At 48.2% G+C, this 23,021-nt stretch overlaps 1 long non-coding RNA gene across 1 annotated transcript in view; it reads right to left on the bottom strand.

Annotated features, from left to right (window-relative positions):
• Positions 1–22,747, bottom strand: part of LOC306807814 — a 43,321-nt gene extending 20,574 nt beyond the window's left edge. Inside the window, exon 1 of the long non-coding RNA XR_013775821.1 lies at positions 22,571–22,747. This is a non-coding gene — a long non-coding RNA (uncharacterized lncRNA). The remainder of the gene's footprint in view (positions 1–22,570) is intronic.
• Between the last annotated feature and the right edge of the window lie 274 nt (positions 22,748–23,021).

Here is a 23,021-nt window from a genome sequence, read left to right as displayed (position 1 = left end):
ATGAAATGTCAGCACAGCCAGGCCTGGCAGTGCCATCTGCTCCTCGTGCCACACTCTGGTGTCAATCCCAGAAGCTCCCAAGGGGCTCTCAGGGCTGGGGAAGGCACAGCCCAAAGGGATTTTTCTCCATCAGCCCTTGGAGGGCATCACTGGGTCTCAGTGGCTCTGCCTGGCAGGGAATTGAATTCCAAACAGAGCAGGGCTGGAGTCAGGAGTGAGGGCTCAGGATAACACAGCCAGGCAGCAAGATTGATTGGAATTGTGTGAGATAGCCCTTAGCTCACCCGTGATTATAATTACCTTAAATTGCTATTTAATGGTTTTCACATCATCTTTGACAGTAGGTTATTTTTGTAATCTTTATTTAAAATAAACTCTTTTCCTGCCTGGTCGCTGAAACCCTTCCCTGCTTCCTTTTGTGCTCGGTGCATGAGGAAATCAGTTTTCATTATCCCCAGACTTCTGTGTCATTCCATTATTACCACAAGATTAGAAAATAAGTAGCTCCCCCAAAAGGGCTTCTGGGTGAACAAACTTTCTGGTTAGAGCAGAATGAAGTGGAGCCTTTTCCCTGCTGCACAGCCTGTCATTCCCTCATTTTCCTGCCAGAGCAGCAGGAAAAGCTGGCTTGGATGGAATATCCTCCCTGCAGCTCCAGCACAGCCTCTCTGTGCTGCTCCAGAGGGAGCTGGGAGCTCAGGGAAGCTCTGCCAGCTCTCAGGGTGGGAACAGAACCCAAACCAAGAGTGGAAAATGAATATTTCAGCTCCAAAATTCTGTGTTAAGGGCTGGGAGCTGCTGCTGGGACACTCAGACCATCCCAAGCACACTGTCTGTGCTGCAGCCATCCCTCAGAGCCTGGGGATTGGGCAAAACCCAGCTCAAAATCCAAAGACTTTGTATGTCTGAACCAAAATGGGAGGAGAAAAACTCCTGTGGGTGGGTTTGTCACCAGGGAAGTGCTGAATTTGGGAAGCTGGAGCATCCTCATGGGATGCTGGATGGGCAGCAGCATCCCTGTGCCACCAGCTCCAAGGCTTTCCCCACATCCATTCCTTCCTCAGCAGACCAAACTCTCAGCTGGGATGGGAACCTCCAGGGCAGGAGCTTCACCACATGTTCCCACTCACAAATAAAAGGCCCTTTCTGGCCCTGAGTGTAAGAATATCCTCTTATCACTACTAATGATGGTATTTATTTAATTTGCAGTACTGCATAGTAAAATAGACACTTATGGTCCTTCTTGTCCCAGCCCTGTCCCTCATTATCCCAACTCCATCCCCCATTGTCCCAGTCCCATCCTTTTTGTCTCAGTCCAATCCCTCATTCTCTCAGTTCCATCCTTCTTTGTCCCCTGTTCCCATTATCCCATCCCTGTCCCCACTGTCCCAGTCCCATCTCCCATTATCCCAGCCTGTCCCCACTATCCCAGCTCCATCCCCATTATCCCATTCCTGTCCCCATTATCCCAGCCCTGTCCCCATTATCCCAGCTCCATCCCCACTATCCCAGCTCCATCCCCATTATCCAAGTCCTGTCCCCACTATCCCAGCTCCATCCCCATTACCCAAGTCCTGTCCCCATTAACCCAGCCCTGTTCCCATTATCCCAGCTCCATCCCCCATTATCCCAGCTCCATCCCCCATTATCCCAGCTCCATCCCCTCTATCCCAGCTCCATCCCCATTATCCCAGCTCCATCCCCATTATCCCAGCTCCATCCCCTCTATCCCAGCTCCATCCCCCATTATCCCAGCTCCTCCCCTCTATCCCAGCTCCATCCCCATTATCCCAGCCCTGTCCCCACTATCCCAGCTCCATCCCCATTATCCCAGCCCTGTCCCCACTATCCCAGCTCCATCCCTCACTGTCCCAGCCCTGTCCCCACTGTCCCACCCCGCTGATGTTCAAACCCTCCCCATCAAACCCCGCTGACCCCGGGGGGACACACGCGGCTGGGAAACGCGCGGGGTGTCATTAGCGGTAATTAACAGTAATTAACAGCCTGTTCCCAGAGAGGCCCCAAGCGGGATCCCCGGAGCCGGGCAGCCCTGAATCAGCAATCCCAGTCACTCTTGTCACCCACACTTGGGGCCGCACCCGCAGCCCGGCCGGGCTAATGACAGAAAATGAGCTGATGGGGGCAGGACCCCGCCGGGAATTGGCTCTTTGTTGTTCAGCGATGCCCTGGGATCCCCCTGCTCCCCCTGTGTGTGTTTTACATCTCGCAGAAATGCCTTTGTTCTGCAGCCCAGCCCGTGTTTCTATTGCCGGGCTCCACTGCTCCAGCTTGGCCAGCCAGATGGAAACAAAAAAAAAAGGTGTTTCCCACCTGGAATGTGTATGGAAATGTGTGGGATAGACACAGCTCTTTCTTTTCAAGCTAATGATTAATTTATCACTTCTCAGTTAGGCCTATTTTTTTTTTTTTTTTATGTGGAGCAGTAATTAGCAGGGCTTTTTCCTAACTACATTTTTCTGTGTGAGAGCAGCTGAGCAGAGAAATACCTGAGATACCAGCAGAAGACAGAGGGGGAAAAAGTATGAAACTGGAAGGAATATTTAGTAATATTAAATATTTCTAAATCCCTGGTTTTGATTCTATAGAATCATTGAATTCTAGAATGGTTTGGGTTGGAAGGGACCTTAAATCCCATCCTATTCCACCCCTGCCATGGGCAGGGACACCTTCCACTGTCCCAGGGTGTCCACCCTGGCCTTGGGCATTCCAGGGATCCAGGAGCAGCCACAGCTGCTCTGGGAATTCCATCCCAGCCCCTCCCCACCCTCACAAAGAAAATTTATTCCCAATATCCCATCTATCCCTTCCCTGTGGCAGTGAGAAGCCATTCCCTGGGTCTTTTCCCTCCAGGTTATTGTAAATAAAATATTCCCTGGGAATAAGAATTCCCTGCACTTGGCTCTCAAACACACAGAAAAGCAGCACCCCAAAAATGCACTCTGTCCTTTGGGGAGCTGCTCAGGAAAATGTCTGAGGATCAGGAGAATTTTGCTCTGTGCATACCAAGGGATCATGGTTGGGGGAACCTATGACAAATAATGAAACAAATAACCCTCCATGGACCACGGGGGTCAAAAATGATCACCTGCCATAACTGGGCTGGGCTGGAAACCTGCACAAAACACGAGGTTTGCTTGTGGTTTGTGCTAAAGTGGCAGTGGGACACTTGTCACTGTGCTGGGGTGGTGACACACACCTGGCACAAAACCTGGGTGACCCTTGGTGCATTTAAAGCTGCAGCCTTGCTATCAGCGAGGCCATTAGGGTAATGCACAGAGATAAGGTTTCACTGCACGTATTTGTCCTCAGACTTAATGAAAACACACTGGTGTTACATTTATAGCTGCAGAAACCACAGGCTCAAATTCTATATGCCCTGGAGAGACCTTATCTGCAGCCCAGGAAGCAGAGATAACAATCACATTTAGGTATTCACTTCCCCTCCTGCAGGATTGTTGTGTTCCTGCTCAGCCCCAGGGTGTTGGGGGATCTCATGCTGGGGGGAAATTTGGGGCTCTGACAAAACTCTGGGCATGTCCCACCAGATTTGTCACCACTGCCTGAAGAAAGTGACAGTTCCCATGTAAACACACCCAGAGAGGGAAACATCCCATCACTGGAGCTTTAGGGTTGGAAAAGACCTCCAAGGACACAGAATCATGGGATCCTGGGATGGTTTGGGACCTTAAAGCCCATCCCACTCCAAAGGCAGGGACACCTTCCACTGTCCCAGGCTGCTCCCAGCCCTTTTGTGATAATTGATAAATGATTTGTGCTAATCAAAGAAGCTTTGGAGTTTGTATAAACCAGAATACTTAAAATAAGAAAAGAACATGGGCCTAGATAAAGGGAAATATATTATTAAACCCACTCTGTTTAAATCCCCCTGTTAACAATATTATGTATACCAGTTTGTAAAAGAAGAAAAAAAGGGGTTTTCCATAGTCTGAAAAGTTTTTTTTGCAGAACCAGATTTCCTGCCTTTGTGTAATCAATTGCAACAACAAAACAGTAACAATTATTGATTACTACAAGGAAAACCAGACCATAAAAAGGGAGCTGCAACCCAAGTTGGGTGGAAGTGGGGAGTGGGTGGTGACCCCTCATGTTTTCCCCAGTGCTGCTTGCTCTGTCTATATATATATATATATATATTTAACCATGGGCTGGTTCCTGACAGAAATCATAACCTGGATCCACTCATTATTGCTAATTAGTGCTTGCAGGGCTGAATGCTGGGCTGCTCTCAGCTCCACCAGTTGGGACTCTGATTAGAGCATGATTTCAGCTGGAAATCTCATTCTCTAATAAATTTAATTCACTTTTACACCGTGTTCCTACTATCTGGACAACAACTCCCTTCAATTGATGGGGTCCTGCCTCAACACCCCCAGCAGGACCAGGAGTTTGATTTTGGCCAGAGAACAAGGTCATGGCTCAGCCATAGAGTCACCCCCAGCAGATCTGCTTTCATCTCACCTAAAGTCCCATTTTGGGACAGCCCAGCCTCAGCAAGGTGCAAACTTTGTTTTTAAAGCACAGAAAACTGGGCAAGGGCACAGGATGCTCTCTGGGGCAGCCAAGGGGTTAAAAGCAGGAGAAAAACCTTTGAAGGAAAATTGCTGATGGGCTTGAAGGAATCCTTTGAGGACAGGGGACACAAACCAGTTCCTACAAAAATGTTTTTTCACTGTATTTTACAGATGGGGCCCGTTCATAGGAGCACCAAAAGTGCTGTGGGAGATGAAAGCCTCTGTCTCCCTGCTCCAGCATCCTGTCTCCACGAGCAGGAAGGGACAGAAACAATGGGAGCACTCAGAGCTGGGATAATCCAGCCCTCTAAGAAAGATCAGCACATACCCAGCAGCCCCAGATGAAATGTGCTTTAAGAGTTTGCCTGGTTTGCTTTACTGACAGATCCCTGTGTTCCTGCCACGGTATTTTCCATTTCTATTTGGGAGCAGTGCATTGGGGTCACAAAGTAGCAATTGACTGTTTGATTTTGGGGGAAGCCTGGCAGTTTTGGTGCAAAGAAGGGGGGGAAGAAATGTTTGCTTGCAGGAGCCTGAGGGGTGACGCTGTGGGCTTTTAGTGAGATAAAAATAGGAGTTGGTTCCTTTCCAAAGGGAAAAATAAACTGCAAAGTTTCCACTGACTTGAAGTTGCAAAAATGCATCTTGGATTCTGGAGCACTTGGTAAAATATTGTGGTTTAGGCTGGGTAAATAGCAGAGAGCATTAGTTTGGAAATAGCAGTGTAAATACCCAGCTTAATGGGATGGTTTGGGTGCTTTTCTGGGTTGGAGACTCAGCAACCTGTTTCAGCCCTGTGTTTCAGGTTTAAGGGCAGCTCCTGGCTGGTCACACACACCTCAGGTGCTGCCCAAAAACGAGCCCAGCTGCCTTGTACAAAAAAGAGATCGTTTATAATATCCAGGAGAACAGAGGGAAAAGGATGAAATTGGAATCTTTGCACATTGGCTGCACTGAGGCCCTGCCCTCACCTTGCTGTTCAGGAGCTCCATCCCAGCCCAGGGATCAGGGAAACTCTCCTGGGAAATCAGGGAAAACCCAGGAGTTGTGTGTGCTGTCCTGCCAGGCTGCTCTGTGCCCACAAAGGGCACAGCCAGGCTCTGCTTTAAAATTAAATTAAATCTCCAAAGTCAAAGATATTCTGGCATTCACAAGAAAAGTTGGGTTCAAAGATTGCCAGAAGTCTCCCAGCAATGCAGAACTCTCTCAGAAATCCAGAATTCTGCCAACAACCCAGAACTCTCCCAATAATCCAGGACTCCTCCAGAAATCCAGGAGTCTCCCAACAACCCAGGACTCTCCCAGAAATGCAGGAATCTCCCAGAAATCCAGAATTCTGCTAACAACCCAGAACTCTCCAAACAATCCAGGACTCTATTAGCAATGCAGAACTGTCCCAATAATCCAGGAGTCTCCCAACAACCCAGGACTCTCCCAGAAATGCAGGAATCTCCCAGAGGCCAATCCCAGCCCCAGCTCCAGCCCTGCTTTGCCACTAGATGGCACAGGCCATTGAGAAATGTTTCATCCCATCCCTATCCCTGGTTTTCCTGAGCTCACAGCCCTGCTTTGGGATGTCACAGCAGGAAAAGGGGAGGAATCCTTGCTCAGCCAGGGGATGGATGGCTCCAAATCACACCTGGAGCTGCCTCAACACCTTCCCTGTCATTGTCCCACTGCCAGGAGCTGCAGGGAAAGCTCTGCCCACCAAACCCTGGCTCAGGGTTTAACAAAGCCCTTCTAAAGTTCATTTTCACAGTGCAAAAAACCAAATTAACAGGTGAGTACTGAGCTGGTTGTTTTGGTTTTGTTGTTGGTTGTTTTTGTTTTTTTTTTTTTTTTTTTTGTTTGTATGTTTTCATATTAATTCTACAAATTCTGGATTTCACATGCAAGAATTAGACCTGGGACTCCACCTGGGTCAATACCTGGCCAGAGCAAAGGGGAGCAGAAGTGCCCTGGCTCTGAAATGCTTTGTCCTGCTGTGCAGCCAGACCCTCTCCCAGTCACATTCCTTTGCTATCAGTCTGGATTTCCAAGTGAATTCCCCCTCACTTTGCTCCCAGAGACCTTGTCAGGATCAGGTTTTACCAGAAAATGAATTTCCAAGCCACATGGATTCGTGGAAAATTCATTCCAAAGCCTGAGTTGTCCCCAGCATCATCCAAGTGTTCAACTGATCCTGTGCTCAGCCTCACTCAGCCCCAAAACACTTCTGGGAACTTCAGACAGCGCAGAATTAAAATAAATTTTAAATTAACTCCATAAGTTAATTCCATCTTTTCAATCAGTCCCTGCTCACTTCCAGGTACTGCCCCTGAGCTTCTACAAAATGCAGAGTTTGTAGGGAAATGCAAAGATGATGCTACTCACAAATACCTGAGAGCAGCTGAAAGACACATCTGAGTGCTGCCAAAGTAAAAACAGTTTTCTCCTCTATGTGGAAAAAAAAATAGGATTTTATTTGCGTTGTTTTGGATTTTTTTCCCTTCTCTCCCTCTCTCCAAACACAGTCAGCACCCAAACATTTCTCCCTGGCAGTTTTGCCTGAGAGGAATGAAGGAAAATGTGAATTTTGGGTGCTTTCTGCACCACCTGCATTTCCCTTCCCAGGGCAGGGCTGCTCCTCTGTCCCTTCCAGCTCAACCTTCCCATCCCCTCTTCCCTCCAGCCCCACTTCAGCCTGACCAGAGTCCCGTGGGCAGGAGGAGCTCACAGAAATCTCTCTCCACGTTTTTAACTCACACCCAGCAGCCCAACCTGCAAAGGTGCTGGCAGAGCATCTTCCCTGCCTGAATTTGGGGCACCCTCTGAACCCTGGAGTGATGCAGGAACCCAGAGCATCTTCCCTGCCCGAATTTGGGGCACCCTCTGAACCCTGGAGTGATGCAAGAACCCAGAGCATCTTCCCTGCCTGAATTTGGGGTACCCTCTGAACCCCGGGGTGATACAGGAACCCAGAGCATCTTCCCTGCCTGAATTTGGGGTACCCTCTGAACCCCGGGGTGATACAGGAACCCAGAGCATCTTCCCTGCCTGAATTTGGGGCACCCTCTGAACCCTGGAGTGATGCAGGAACCCAGAGCATCTTCCTGCCTGAATTTGGGGCACCCTCTGAACCCTGGAGTGATACAGGAACCCAGAGCATCTTCCTGCCTGAATTTGGGGCACCCTCTGAACCCTGGAGTGATACAGGAACCTAGAGCATCTTCCCTGCCTGAATTTGGGGCACCCTCTGAACCCCAGGGTGAACCCAGGCTCAGCCCCACCTGTCCAGACCTGGCCTTAGGAGAGAGTAGGATGAACACCCCCCCAAAAAACTCTCCGGGATGGATTTTAATCTGAATTCCTGGCACCAAACGCACTTGCATTTAAAAGCAGCCTCCATGCATATGTATCCATCAATTACTTATGCATAACATCTCAACGAGCACAAGAATTGGCTCATTTGAGCCCAGTAAACAAACACTGAGTAACCGAATTCCTGATAAATCTGCTCTTCGGCTCTATTTGCATCACTAAAACAAGGCAAAACAAAATACACCCTCCATCAGTGCCGGAGCTCAGAGTCCCTCCGGACTTGGCTCAGAGAAAATTCACCCAATAATTCTGGTTCATGCTGTAAATCAAGGTTTTTATGAAGGGTTGGTGGTTTTTGGTTTTTTTTTTTTGTGCTTTCTGATGTTTGATTGGAGAGCCCTGAGCAAAGCAGGCTGGAGGGTTCTTGATGATGCTCTGGTTCTACTTTGGGGTAACTCTGAGACACCTCGACAGACCAGCAGAGCTTGAGGGCTCTGCAGGCTTTGGGAAGCAAAAAATATTGATTTCATGCACCTAAAGAACAGCATTTTCAGATATTCTGGACCCACAACTAGAAATTCTTCCACGTTCCAAGTGCAAATGCTGTTTAATATAAAATAGCTCGGATCAAATGTGTTTCAGCTTACAGCTGGGTTTGGGGTTTGTTTTGCTTTTTAATAACCTTCCTGCCAATACCATCCAGTGCTCTGTGAGAAATGTTTGTGGCATTAATTGCAAGTGGGAGAGAAAAAAAAAAAAAAAAAAAAAAAAAAAGAAAAAAAGGGGGAGAAGAAATCCAAACCAAAGTCTGCCTGGAAAGGCTTTAAAGGAGAAAATCAAACAAATGGTTCTCAAGCTGCTCTGGTTCCTTTTGGTGCCTCTGTGTGGAAAACACTCAGCACCTCCTTCCAGGTGTGCCAGGGGTGGAATTCTGCCCTGGCACAGGTGCCCAGAGCAGCTGTGGCTGCCCCTGGATCCCTGGAATGCCCAAGGCCAGGTTGGACAGGACCCTGGGAGGGTGGAAGGTGTCCCTGCCATGGCAGAGGGTGAAACAAGATGAATTTTAAGGTTCTTTCCAACCCAAACCAGTCTGGCATTCTCTGAAACAGCACCTGAAGGCTGAATAAACACCCAGAGAAGGGGGGCACTGCTCGAGGGTGGCTCTGATTTCACCTGCCTCTCCAGCAAACATTTTCACAGCAATGTAATTGCACAGACAGCAAAGCCAGGGAAGGAGGAAAATCAAAGAGCAGGGGATTGGAAATGACAGCATCAGAAACCTGGAATTCTGTTAGCAAGCAGGGCAAAACATTCATCAGAAACACATTTTTTTTTGAGTCACAAATGAATTTCTGGGGGCTGAGCTGAATTTCTCAGTAAATTGTAGGAGCTATTATCTCAGGCTGGTGTGGGATCCCCTCTGCACATCCCCAGGCTGGGGCTGAAGCACAGCACGAGGAACAGAGCAGCAATTTCTGCAGCTTTGCATTTGGAACCAATTTGCTCTGACATTTCTCCACTGCAGCCACTGGGGCAGGATTGCAAACTGCACTGCTGCCATCCCTGCATTTGGGATGCAGGAAAGGCAGTTGGGATCTGTGGGAAGAGCTAAAACCACTGTAGAAATCCCTCAGCAAACTCAGGGAGATCAGAATTTAAATGTTTTGATCCCAAACCCTTGGCCATCCTCAATCCCACCCTGTCCATCACTGCCCACCACAGGCACCAGGAGCATCCCAGCCCATCCCAGCCCATGCAGAACTTCCTCAGCCACCATCCAAAGGAAGGACTGAACTGGGGGAAGGCTCAAACCCAGCTTTTCCAGCTTTTCCAGCTTTTCCTGCTGGAGCCAGGGCAGAGATGCCCCCTTCTATTTTCATTCTCCTTCAGCAAAACCAAAAGTAAAAGAAAAGGCACAACAAAGGGAGATGTGAACCTCTCCTGACTGGGTCATTCCCAGCCAGCTCCTCTCAGATTTTCCCCTGCTGAAGGGGAGAAGGGGCTTTGCACCAAGCCTGGCTGAGGGAAAGCTTTCCATGGAGATGGAGGTGATGGCTGGGAGCACCATCAGTGTTGGGATTATTTTCTTAATTGATGCTGCCAAACATGGAATCATTAAGGCTGGAAAAGATCTCCAAGGTCGTTAACACAGCACTGCCAAAAACCTGTTGCCTGTTTTCTAACCAAAATAAGGTGGGACACACACAGGGAGCCACGAGGGAAGGGACAACTCCCTTCTGCACCAGAACCAAGCTTGGGAGATGTTGGTTCAGCACTAATCTGTGCCACAAGAGCCTGACCTACACCCTGACACCTCAGAGGGCATCGACACCCACAGCTCAACCAGCACAGGGGGAAACTGAGGCACGTGAAAACCAAGTTATCCCCTCCAGATCCCCCAAACCCAACCCCCAGCACCCTCCCCACAGCCAAGCTCTAATTGTTTAGAGGCTTAATAAGTTGTAACTTAAAACTGGTTTATGGCTGTACATAGGGAAAAAAAAAAAAAAAAAGCCCTGTCGTAAAGTATTTATTACACTTCCTTTGGAAATGATGACAGTCCTCCAGTGAATGTTTTTATTGTTATTCATCATCTTTCGAGAGGGTTGGACAGCTCTGAAATACAGCTTTAATATGAGAGCCAAATGAGAAAGTGCAGATTTAAGGGAAACCTCGGCAGATCAGGTTTCACTCGGTGCCTGCAGCACTCCCAACATGTGTTTCTGATCTGCAGCTCTGCTTTGTTGTGCCCAAACTGAAACTGCATTAAATTCGCTTTGCAGGGATTGTGAAAGAGCGAGAAACACACACAAAACCCGGCTCGTTCTCACGTGCCACTCCTGCCTAACCCATGAGCTGGAGATGGAAATGGGATTTATCCCAACCCAGGCTGCAGATCCAGCACCAGCGGCTCTGCTCCCCCATCTTACAGACTTGGGGGTGATTCTCTGTTTCTGTCAATCTGCCAATCTCTTTGGGAAAAAACACCGAGTTTTCCTTGTGGAGAAAAACCCTGTGCATGCATAGACCAGGTCACCCTGTCACAAACACATCTTAAAGGCCAGAGCTGAGGAAAAAGGGTTCAGCTCTCACAAATCCCCTCTGTCCCTTTAGCTGCCAGGAAAATGGGGCTGGAGTGGAGAAAAACCCAGAACAATTGAAGAAACATATTTGGGCTTAAAATGCCATGAGACACTGTGGCCATTTATTAATTAAATAGATGTGTTAATTCAGGAGTGCCTGTCTGAGAAATGTGGCTTTACCAAGTCCTGGATAAAAGTGCCCTGGCAAAAAAAAAATCCAGAGAAAGACAATTCAGCAGCTCCAAGGAATCCTATGGAATTCAGTTATTGCATTTTATCAGCCTCTCCTCACCAAAGGAACCAGGGGGATGCAGTGTGTGCCCCCAGACCCAGCCTATGCCCCCACTCCTGCAGGGGATGGCAGGAGGCAATTCCTCCACTCCTCATTTAAATCATGGACAGAACAAATTCCTGAACTTCATGGCCACTATAAATACTCAGCAACATAACCCTACTCCCCTTCCCTGCAATATCTTGCAGTGATTCCTGTCAAGACAATATCAGAGCAGCCAAACCTGACTGGTTTTCCTGTTATCTGGGTGGATAAATACAGACCTTGAGCAGAGGATTGTCTGGATAAAGAGGAATGAAGAAAGGGAAGGGAAAACTCTAACCTGCAGAGGTTTTGTGGGAGTGCAGGGTGGTGAAAGGAAAATATTCCAAGTGGATCACTCTGGGTACCACCATATGCCAAGCACAGCATCACTGTGGTTATCACTGCACCCCAATCACATCACTGGGGTTATCACTGCACCCCAAATCACATCACTGGGGTTTATTATTGCATCCCAAATCACATCACTGGGGTTATCACTGCACCCCAATCACATCACTGGGGTTATCACTGCATCCCAAATCACATCACTGGGGTTATCACTGCACCCCAATCACATCACTGGGGTTATCACTGCACCCCAAATCACATCACTGGGGTTATCACTGCATCCCAAATCACATCACTGGGGTTTATCACTGCATCCCTACTGCATCACTCTGGGTACCACTGCATCACCCTGAGTACTACAGTATCCCAACCATTTCACTTTGTTTATCACTGCATCCCAACCACTTCACCCTGGGTACCACAGCATCCCAAACACTTCACTTTGTTTATCACTGCATCCCAACTGCATCCCCCTGGCTGCCATGGTAACCTGAGCACATCCCTGTGGGTACCAGCCCATCCCACTGCCCCCCCTGTCAGTCCCCCCAGCCCACACCACCCTCCCCAAAGCCCTCAGCTCCTCTCCCTGTTTTCCCAAAGGCCTGTCCCAGCCATGCTGGGGGAGGGAGTGTTCCCTGGATGGCCCTGGGCAGCAGATGGGGCAGCCCCAGCCCTTTGTCTGTTTTCACTTTGTTTAACAGCTGCCCTTTGGATCCTGCTACTTCCCAGGCTGTGGACAGGGGCCGGCACAGGAAACGCAGCCAAACATTTACCTACCCCTCTTTGATTTAAAACAGCTTGGGAAGGGCTGGAAGTCTGTACATCAACATCCAGCTAATCCAACCTTTCCTCCTGCCAGAGAGAGCCAGCACTGAAGAGTTAATGAAAATAACTCCTCTGCCCTAAAAAAATCATAGCTTGGATGTGGAGTCATGCAAACTCCAATCACCCTCGCTTAACACTTGCACAGAATTATTTTAACATTTGATTTGAACTTAAATAAACACTCTCAGTGCTCCAGACAGGGGCGTGGGAGCTGCCTGCTGCTGGGCCACCAAAAAACAAGGCAGGAGGTGTCTGCCCTGCCTGGGCAGGAGAGGCCAGTGGCAGCTGCACTGCTGGGGCACAGACACCATCCTCAGTTTGGTGACTTCCCTGTGGCTCCACTCTGTGACAGATGAAGCTTTTTTTTTTTTTTTGAGCTGGAAATGAAAAGAAAAAGGCTGCCTGGTGCTCACCCAGAGTTGTGCTGCACTGATGAAAAGATGCAGCTCATTCAGAGCCACCCTGGAGACATCTGCAAGACGAGACAGTGACTTGTGTGTCCAGGACGGTCCCAGCCGCAGCGACCCGCTGGGAAACGCTGCCCTGACGCCCTGGCCAGCAATTTGTCCAGGGCTGTTTTTGGGGAAAAGAGGGGTGGAGGGGCTGCTGTGGCTGCCCCCAGGACTGGGCTGCTGGCAGGGCAGCCTCGCCTCCCATCTGGGCTGGGGCTGCCCGCGGAGCCAGCCGGTCTGACGGCCGCTGCTCTGCCTGGCTCAGAGACGCTGAGAACATCAGCTCAGCCGGGCAGGCCGGGGTCAGCTGCTGTCACTGCTTTATCTCAGCCCTGCAGCAGCTCTGCATGTGGCCCAGCACCAGCCTCGGCCTCTTCATGCTCAATATTATTTTTAAAATACATCCTTTATTAGCTCTTCTCACAGAGTTCTGCTAGAGCCCAAAAGGCTACAGCTGAGCGAGCACCAGCCCAGGAGATTTCCACCTTTTCCCTGGCTCTACACAAGAGCAGCAGTCCTGCTTCCCTCCCATCTCCCAGCACTGCTCTTTGCAAACAAGAACTTGCTCGTAACATTTAAGGTCAGGGCCCTTGGCTCATCTCACCTTCCCTGCTTTATCTCACAGAATTACTTTGCTTTGCAGCATCCTCCCTGCCAGTTCATGCAGAAGGTGGCTGAACTCTGCTGAGCCCAATAACTGCTTGATTTAAGCACCTTTTCCAAAAAGAGGATGCATTTGTGCTGCTACAGCTTTGCTGGTAGTTCCTCCAGGAAGGACAGCCTAAAGCCAAAGGCTGCAGAGGGATATTTTTTTTTTGAGTGCAGGTTACCTGGTGAAGCTGTGTCTCCCACATCCTGTGGGTTTCACACATCCTTACTCCATGCAAGCAAGAGAGAACAGTTGCTGTTAATAGAGTTTTTTGGGTTTTTTTTAAGACTCTTTAAAACCTTGATATGGATTTTTTTCAATATTGGGATGAACTTCTTGGGGGCACCCTGACCTGTCCTGCCTGCCTGGTGGGGTGTGATGCACTTGCCCTGCCACATGAGAGCCACAGCTTTAAACTTTGCATTGGGCTGAGTGGATATTTAGTAGGGCCAAAGTTGAAAAAGAACCCAGAAAAATAAAAAGAACCCAGGGTGCCCCAGCAGAATGAAATGTTCAGACCTTGAAAATTTTCACAAAAACCCTTAAGTTGTAATTCTGCAGCCACTTGTGCTGCAGCATCAATTGTCACCAACCAGTGCCTGTTTTATCAATTGCAAAGAGAAAAAGGGATTTGAGGAAGGACAGGTTGGTGTCTGGGTTCAGAGTCACTCCAGCACTCACATTTAATGCTTTTCCCTGAAAACTGTCAGAACAACAAGCTTTTCACTCTAAGCACGACCTGCAGGACATGAGCTTTCCCAGGGGTCAGCAAGTGAAAACCAATCCTCACATGATCCAAAACCCTCCTGAAGAGCAGGTGAAGGACAAGATGCAGAGGACAAACCCAGGGCCACAAGCTGAAGGTGTTGCAGCTCCTCCCCTCTCCAGAATCCAGATGATAAATTCATCTCTGCCACATTCAGCCAGGGTTATCCAGGGAATCTGGAGCAGAGCTGAGCTCTCCCATGTGGCCCAGGCCCCATCACTTCCCTCCCACAAACCCAGATCCCTGACAGATAAGAAACAATTAAAAAATATTTATGGCATGTAAAAGCAAAAGGCACATTTACAAGGAGAAAATCAGGACTGCTGAAATAAAGAGAAGAAAAGCTGGGTTAAAGTGGAACAGAAGGATTGGAACAGTGGTAGCCAATGATGCATGGAAGGAAAACCTCTGTGCCACCCCAAAAATCCCACATCCAGGGAACCTGCTCCAGGGGAAACACTTTTTCTTCTGAGCAATTCAGCACAGACCTGCTGCCCATCAGCTGCTTGCCTGGTGCTTCTCATGTAATAAAACATCTTTGCACTGTTTTCCTGGGATAAATAAGAGCAGGGTTGGGCAGGACACTCAGGACCTGCAGGTGTTGCCAGCACCTCCCTGCACTCACATTTACTGTCTGGGAGGGAGCTTTCCCCTGGAAAACGGCACAAAAGCTGATTGCCACACTGTTCCTCCTTTAAATCAACAGTGCAATGTGTGATAATTGCACTACTCAAATGCAGAGTTTGGGGCATTTGTCACACCAGTGCTGGAACAGCTGAAAAATTCACCTGGAGCAGTGAATGTGCTGCATTCCAGGGAAGCTGCATCCCTTCATTTTTACAAAGAAATCATTCCTGAAGGAAGCAGGGCTTGCCTGCTCTGTTTAGATGCAACTTGTCTCTTGTGGCTGCAGTTTTTAAAAGGCTGAAGGACTCTTGGATACACAACCCTCTGTGGGCATTTTTGGGGTGAAACCTCTTCTGTGCAGCATCTGAATTTATGATGAGCAGAAAAGAATTTCCCAAAAACCCCCATTTTATGCTGGTAACCTTCTCCCTGCCACAATGGACAGATGGGTTCCTGCTGAGGCTTTTGGCCTGGGCTGGAAGAGCCCAAGGCTCCATCCTTCCCTCCAGATCCTTGCTGGAAGCAGATGGCAGAGGATTTTGCATTTCCATTCCAGTCAGGCGTGAAGGAGAGCGTGCACTTCACTAACAAGAGATCAGCTACTATTTATCTTGCACGGGTGACTGCACTGGGGAAACAGCACTGAAGAGAGGTTTAAACCTTGCTCCTCACCAAACCACTTCTCCCAAGCAGCAGTTGGGAAATGAGCAGAGCTCAGAGAATAAAAAGGAGAATTTTTTACAGATGTCCACATTCTCAAACTGTTGTAATTTCACAAAGTAAGGCCTTTTTTAATATTAAAATAGGGAAGGGAGAAGTTGACTATGTTGCATGACTTTTAAAAAACTTTCTATCCCTGCTGTGGCTCCTCCAGCAGCAGTTAGGTTTCTCTCTCTCTGTTCACCACCAAATGTGAAGACTTTTGTTGAAGTTGCCCCGGGTAAAGGCTTTTTCAGGAACCAGCCCTAGATCTGCAGGTGCAGCAACTCCCTCAGCCAGGGGTCACCCCATAGCTCCCATTCCTCCAGTTAATTCCTGCTCAGAGCCCAGCAGGATGGAGCTGCTGGAGGATGCTGCTGGATGGAGCTGTGGGCAGCAGGGAAATACCTGCTGGCCGTGCCTGGCCCCGGGCCAGCCCGGGATGCACAGGGAGCAGGGAGGGACAATGGCAGGAAGTTGTTGATCAGTGACTTTAACGACATTGGCTTCCTTTATTTCCCACCTTTCACTACCCTGCTGCAGTGACAGCATCAGCCTGGCTGCCACTGCCACAGCCTGAGAGAAAGGGGTGAGAAAAGGTTCTTTAAAAAATCCTGCAAAATCCACACAAGTTCCTGCAGCATTTGGGTTTTGCAAAGGACAGTGATTCCCCAAGGGACAGACACAGTGCCCTGGAATAATGTCACTGTGGCACAACTGGATTATCCTGAGCTGGAAAGGACTCACAGGCATCATGAGATCCTGCACAGACACCCCAAAATCCCACCTGTGCATCCCTGGCAGCATTGCCCAAACACTCCTGGAACTCTGGCAGCACTGGGGATATCCCCATTCTCTGGGGGGCTGTTCCAGTGCCCCAGCACTCCCTGATTTTTTACATAAAATCCCACATAACCCTCCCTGAGACACTGCCATGGGATGAGGGACTGGCAGAGGAACTGGGAAAGGTTTTAAACCTTTTCCATAATTCAGGCCCTGGCACTGAGTTTTATCTGTGATAAATCTTATTTATCATCCCAAGAGACTTGGAGGAGCACAGACAACCTTGCAAACAGGTTGAACATCCACTCAGAGCAGAAGTTTGTTCAAGGCAGAGGAGAAAATAAAGAACATAAACCAATATTGATTAACTTAGGTAATATTGAATACCTCAGGTACCATTTCCCTTTGATCTGGCTCAGACTCACACTACAGGATACACAGCTGTGATACCAGACAAAAAACAACTCAAACCATTCTTTTAACACTTCAAAACAATTTGAAATTTAGCAGGAGAAAGTGAAGAACCCTGATCCACCCTGCTCAAGGCTCACACCAACTGCAGATTGATCAGATGGCACCATTGCTTCAGGAGCAAGAAAAGCAGCTTGCTAGCATTTAAAAGAAAATTTATATGAGGGGGAAAAAAAAGGAATCTTAAAAAACCACAAGTATTTCAGCATTTTAGCAAAATTAAGCTGGGAAGAGAGTGAAAGTATGGATGTGTGAACATGGGCAGGCAGGGTTTGACAGCTCCATGGCACATTTCCTCCCCCCTTGTTTCTAGAGGTGCCTTGCCTGGTCAGAGCAAACCCCATAAATCTGTCAGTGCAGGATGCTGCAGAGTTTCCTCAAGGAAACCCTCCTATATCATCCTCAATCACCCAGCAAGATTTGGCAGCTGCACTTCCCGAGGTTAAAGGCATCACTGAGGTTTAAATGAAGACATCCTTGACTGGACTCTGCTCTGCTTTAATTGAAAGATTACAGCCCCATTCCTCAGGGAGAGATAAAACCTGGCTTTGGGAGGATGCAGAATGCAGCTGCCACCACCATGGTCAAGGTCTGAGTGAGCAAATGGGTGAAATAAAGCTGGAAATGGTCTTTGCCTTCCTCTGCCAATTCCCTGCTGTGGAAGACCCTACATCCAAAGGTCCCAGAGCCTCAAAATCCACGTTGGAAATAACACAGTTAGCCCAGGCTTTGTACATCCAAAGGCTTCTGAGGTCTTCCTGACTGCTGGAAGTCTTGGAACTGGCTGTTGCATATTTTGGATGACCTATTTATCCCAGAATTGGCAAAGCTGGGGAGCAGTTTTCCTCACCAGGCAGGTCTGGGTCACGGGGAGTTGGTGGGAAGGAAGGAAGGAGGTGGAAACTTTGAGTAAATAACAGCCCTGAACCCCTCCCAGCTCCCTGCTCATGCCCATTCCTTGGCAGGGAAGAGATGGGACATGGGCCTTTGGTTTGAAAAAAAAAAAAAAAGCTAAATTCCTTTTTCAACTCAATTACATAGTCAGACCCTCAGATCTCTGGCCAGAGGCGTGTTCTCACTGTCAGACAGGCTTGAAAAATAAATATAAAAAAATAAATATACCCCATTTCTGCCAGTAATGAGGCTTCTCTAACCAAGAGTCCTGATGGCCTCTGCTGAGCAATTTGGGGAGGCTGGTGCTGGGCACTGGTTGCCTTTAGAGCTGCTCCCCATCACACAGGGAGCCCAGCTCCTCTCCAGAGCACCATGCCCATTTCCAGATAGGAAGGAGAGGCCAGGAATGTGTTAATGGGGTGGCAATTCCACTAAAGGATACTCCATTTGGTCTGCCCTCAGTCATGGGTCAGCACCATGAGGTCTAAGGAGTGACATGCTGAGCCTACACAACATCTCAAGTCATTTTTACACATATGTACTGTATTCTTCTCACAGATTAATTATTCAGAGCAATTTAGCTTCCAAGAACCCTCCTCAGCAGGAATTTCCTTGCCCAAGGATGGTTTGTGCCAAGGAGCAGGAGTGCACTGAGGAAAGGGCTATGCCCACTCCTGAAAATCCTGACAGGAACACAGGAAAAACTCCAGGAATCACCCCAAAAAGATGCTTTTTTCCAGAATTTCCAGCCAGCAGGTTACAGACCACCCCACCCCAGTGCTGCCCTGTCCCTGCCTTGCACTCCCTGTTCCTTTTCCTGCCTTGGAACTGGAGTAGAGACCTTGCCCCACCATCCCACTGCCCATCCTTTAAATTGCTTACAACCAGCCCCAGACATGGCTCATGACTCTCTTAAAGATGATCCCATTTGTTTTTACCCCCAGCTCTGCCATTTCCCCCTTCTTTTCTCCCTCCAGACAAGCCTGGGAGCTGCAGCTCCAGAACAGCTGCTGGATTAGAGATTTGCAAGCTTTGGCCCCCAAAATCAGTTTAAAGAATAAAAGGAATGGGTGAAGGACAGACCCCCTGCAGCCACATGATGCTGTGACCACTCTGTCCCCATTCTGGTCCAGCTCCACTTTATTCTTATATTCTTATTTAACAGTTTGTCTTTTTCTCACTAGCTACTTTCAAGGCCTTCAAGTTTTGGAATAAAACATTATTTTCTAGGTGATGAGAAGTTCACTGTCTCAGCTGATGAGGGGATGGACACCACAGCACAGGAGAAGCCAGTGAGAGCAGAGACAACCAAGCTCCTGTTGCTCCAACACCCAGAATAGAGGGAAATTATAATCCCAGAGATAATAAAGAGGCTTTATTCCAGCTGTCAGTCCATCTGCCTCCACTCCTCACCTGCCCTCCAGAGAATGCTTTTAAAGGCCACAGCCTTGTAGGTGATGATGTTTTATTACATCTCCAAAAGAAAGAGGGCAAAAGGAAAAAAAAAAAAAAAAAAAAAAAAAAAAAAGACCAACACACAGAGGAATGCAGTTTCATTTGCAGTTTCCTGAAACCTGAGCAGAAAGTTTATAAAAACTTTGGGTTGTGTTTGGAGTTAGGAAGCAGAATGAGAAATCACTCTCCTTTTCCTCTTTCTGTTTGCTGAGCAGCACCACCAATCCCACAACCTTCCCTCCACTTCTCCCTGTTTTTTCCCAGCAGCATCAAAGTTTCAAGCCTGGCTCTGTTGGCTTGGACATAAATCAGCAAGTGAGGAGCTGAACAAGATCCTTCTTGTAGTTCACACACCCTCATTTTAAAAAGAAACACAGGATTAAGAAAGAAATTTGATTCCCACTTCCTAAGTCTGAATGGTCTGAAAACTGCTGTTCCTTCAGGTAAAAAAAAAAAAAAAAAAAAAAAAAAAAAAAAAAAAAGGCAGAAATCCCCTCCTCAACCTCTGAACATCAAAACAAACAAAATATATTTCCCCTAAAAAGTAGGGGCTGATGGAAAGGGAGACAGGAGCCAGTCTGAGATATTTTTCTCACTCACAGGAGCTGGGCAAAAACAGACCAAGGAAGGAGAGCCAGTCCTGAAAACCCTTTGCACCAAGGACTGACTGTACAGTGAGAGGAGGGAAAAGGGGCACTGCTGATGGGATTTGGGCACCTGCACACCAAAAGTGACCAACCCTGGGCACAGAGGGTCCTGCTGCAAAGTTTGTGAGACCTCCCAGGGGTGGGAATCACCAAAGGAAGCTCAGAGGGTGGCCAAAGGGAGGCCAGGCTGGAGCACCCAGTCCCTTCATGCTGGTGACTGAGTTCAGGTTGGGCATCACCCAGCTCAGCCAAATTTCACTCCCAAACAATCCTCCCACGTGCTTTGAAGCCCCCAGTTGTCCCAGGACAGCTCCACACCAGCCAGGAGACACCATCTGCCCCCTGAGCACATCACCCCCATTCCCATGGCTGCACCAACAGGAGCATCCCCCTCCCCAGCCCATGCTGCCAGGCATGGCAATCAGCACAAAAAGCACAAAAAGCACAAAAAGCACAAAAAGCACAAAAAGCACAAAAAGCACAAAAAGCACATGTGGCCATGTGGCCTCTTCCTTCCATCATTTCTTCCACTCATGGCCAGAAGCAGCAGAGAAAAGAAAGCAGGCTGGCTTATTGCACAAGGGGGCTGAAAGAAGTTTACAAAAGCAGCTTTATTGTACTATTTCCCAATTTTAAGACCTAAACTCTGCATCCTTGACATTCTTTTTGATGGAGCTTTTTTAAAAAGTGTGGTTTTAAAGCAAATACTTTGGAGGCAGCACTGGAGCCAGGCCAGAGAGGCTGTGCTGGGGTGAGCACATGAAGGACCTGTGATATTTTGTTTTGGGGAGGAATGTCACACTTCTCCTTCAGGCCAGGAGCACTTCATTGTGGAGACTGATCTGGCCAAAGAGGAACAGCTACTCAGGAAAATTAATTTATTATTTCTTGTTGCTAAGTCTCAAAGGCCAGAGCAGCAGTAGCCACGAACCCAGAGCTGCAGCAGTGCCAGTTCTACCTGTTCCACACTGTCCCATCTTTTAGATAACAAATCAGCCTCAAAGATGTCTAATTTTGGGAAGCATTAGCTTGGAAATTTTTGGTTTTCCACTCCAGAAATGCACCAGAACTAGGAAAAATTGCTGTGTCCCAGGACTCGTGCAGTTTGCTGACTCCCATGGGGGATTTTAGACCTCAGGTCTCATAGCACTCCTGAAACCCCAGTTTCTGGTGCTGCAGGACTTCAGGCAGGGCCATGTGAAATCCCAGCCAGACTATTCCAGCAGGTGGATGGAGAGTCCAGGTGCCTTTGGATTTTGTCCCATTTTGCCACACATTCATGACCACTTTACACAGAACTAACACTCTAATGACTCCATGATCACTTGGTCCACAACCCATCCTTATGGTTAAAAAAAACAATAAAAAATCTGAAACTAATCAAGAAACTGTGTCACGACTGTCCAGTCCAAGGAACTTAATGATCCCTGTAAGAAAAATGGATTTTCACTTCCTTTCCCTGCAGGAAGGTGCATCAGCTTGGCTCAGAACCTGCTCCTTGGCACGAGTCCTGCCAGCCTGGGCTCATCTTTGCTTTCCAGCTTCCTCAGGTTACACCCAATTTCCTCCCACTTTCCCACCCTGCCAGAGGAAAAGCTGAGGCTGGTGTTCAGGTTTCTGAGGGACATCAGAGTTTTAACTCTGAGGAAACCAGGCCAAGCTCAGCTGGAGAGCTCCTGGAGAAGCAGAGGCAGAGCAAAGCCAAGCTGGGTAATTACAACACAACCTCCTTTAAATTGTCTCTCCAATAGCTACACTGGAAAAGTCAGGATGCACCAAAATTTTCATGTGCCCAAACACTCACAGGAGATTCCAGCAACATCCAGATTTTCACACTGAGGGACCTGAACTCCATGAAAACATCAGCTGCTCACAGACAGCCCCTCTTCCACAGGGGATTGAAAAACTCCAGCTGGTTTCAGCCAAAATCAGATGTCCATGCAGGAAAAGCAGCATCCATTTCTCAAAGTCCGTATTTTTTTATTACCACCCCAAAAATCCAACCCAATGTAAGGAGCAAGAGGGAAATGAAACATTTCCATCTCCTCCCCCCAAAGGTCACATTACCCCTTGGCCCATGTTGACTCCTGGGGATTTTCCAAGTGTTTTACCATTGGGGTTGGACAGGCACTCAAGCAGTGCCGTGTGCCTCGGATTGCTGCTTTCAGATGGACCACAGCTGTCTCCAGGAAATGAAGCAAAACCCAGCGTGTCTTAAATGAAAAGTGTTTCTGACATGACAATATATTTTGCTTTTAATTCGTTTTTCGTCTCAGATTATGAGTTGCCAAAAGTTCTGCTGCCTGAACAGGTCCAACCAGCTTTCCCTGCATACCTCTGCTGAAACCAGCTTGGAATGGGAATGGTAATTATGTGTTGAGGGCAGAGGAGATCATTAAAATAAATGACTTGGATTCTGAAGCCTATAAACTGTCCTCCTCTGCAATTAAAGTAATTTCATATTTCAGTTCCCTTTGTCACCTTGTCTATCTTTCCCCAAGTTGTAAATTAAGCTCAGGAAGGTTCATTAAAAGCCTGTGAAGTTCTCAGTAATAAATGGGATTCAGCATTGGCAGGAGGAGCAGATACAATGCACGAGTTACAGTATGGGGGCTGCAAACCCCATTGCTCTGGGCAGCTGGCACAAAGGCCACCAAGCTGGTGGCATTGGCCCCTAGCACAGTGCAAGGCTCTGGACTCACCTGGAACTGTCTCACTTGCCCCAGGAACATGTTGGAGAACGTTCATGATGTCTGTGCACCACTCAGATCCATCTCAGAGCAGGGATTTCACATCCTCTATCCACAGACTCACAGGAACAGCTTGTACCATAAACAACATGGAAACTGCATGGACATCTCTCCCATCTGCCCACTGGGAATGGGGAACTGGGAATGCTGAAAGGCATTAGGATGCACAATGGCATTAATGAGGGATGGCTGCACTGCTGCAGTGAAACCTCAGAGAGAGCATGAGCAGGATAATGGGATCCTCAAAGCACCAACTCAAATTCTGTCTGTCACTGGCCCTGTCCATAGCAAGGGGCTGAAACTGGATGATCTTAACCATCCCAGGATGCTATTTCTGCTGGCTTTGTTGATTTGGCTGCTTGAAGCACAAAGGTGGCACAAAAGGCCCAGGTTCTCCAAGCTC

The sequence above is a fragment of the Erithacus rubecula genome, assembly GCF_903797595.1.
Source record: "Erithacus rubecula genome assembly, chromosome: 14".
Taxonomy (NCBI): domain Eukaryota; kingdom Metazoa; phylum Chordata; class Aves; order Passeriformes; family Muscicapidae; genus Erithacus; species Erithacus rubecula.
Note: the sequence above shows the minus strand (reverse complement) of the source record. Positions and strands in the feature narration are given on the sequence as shown.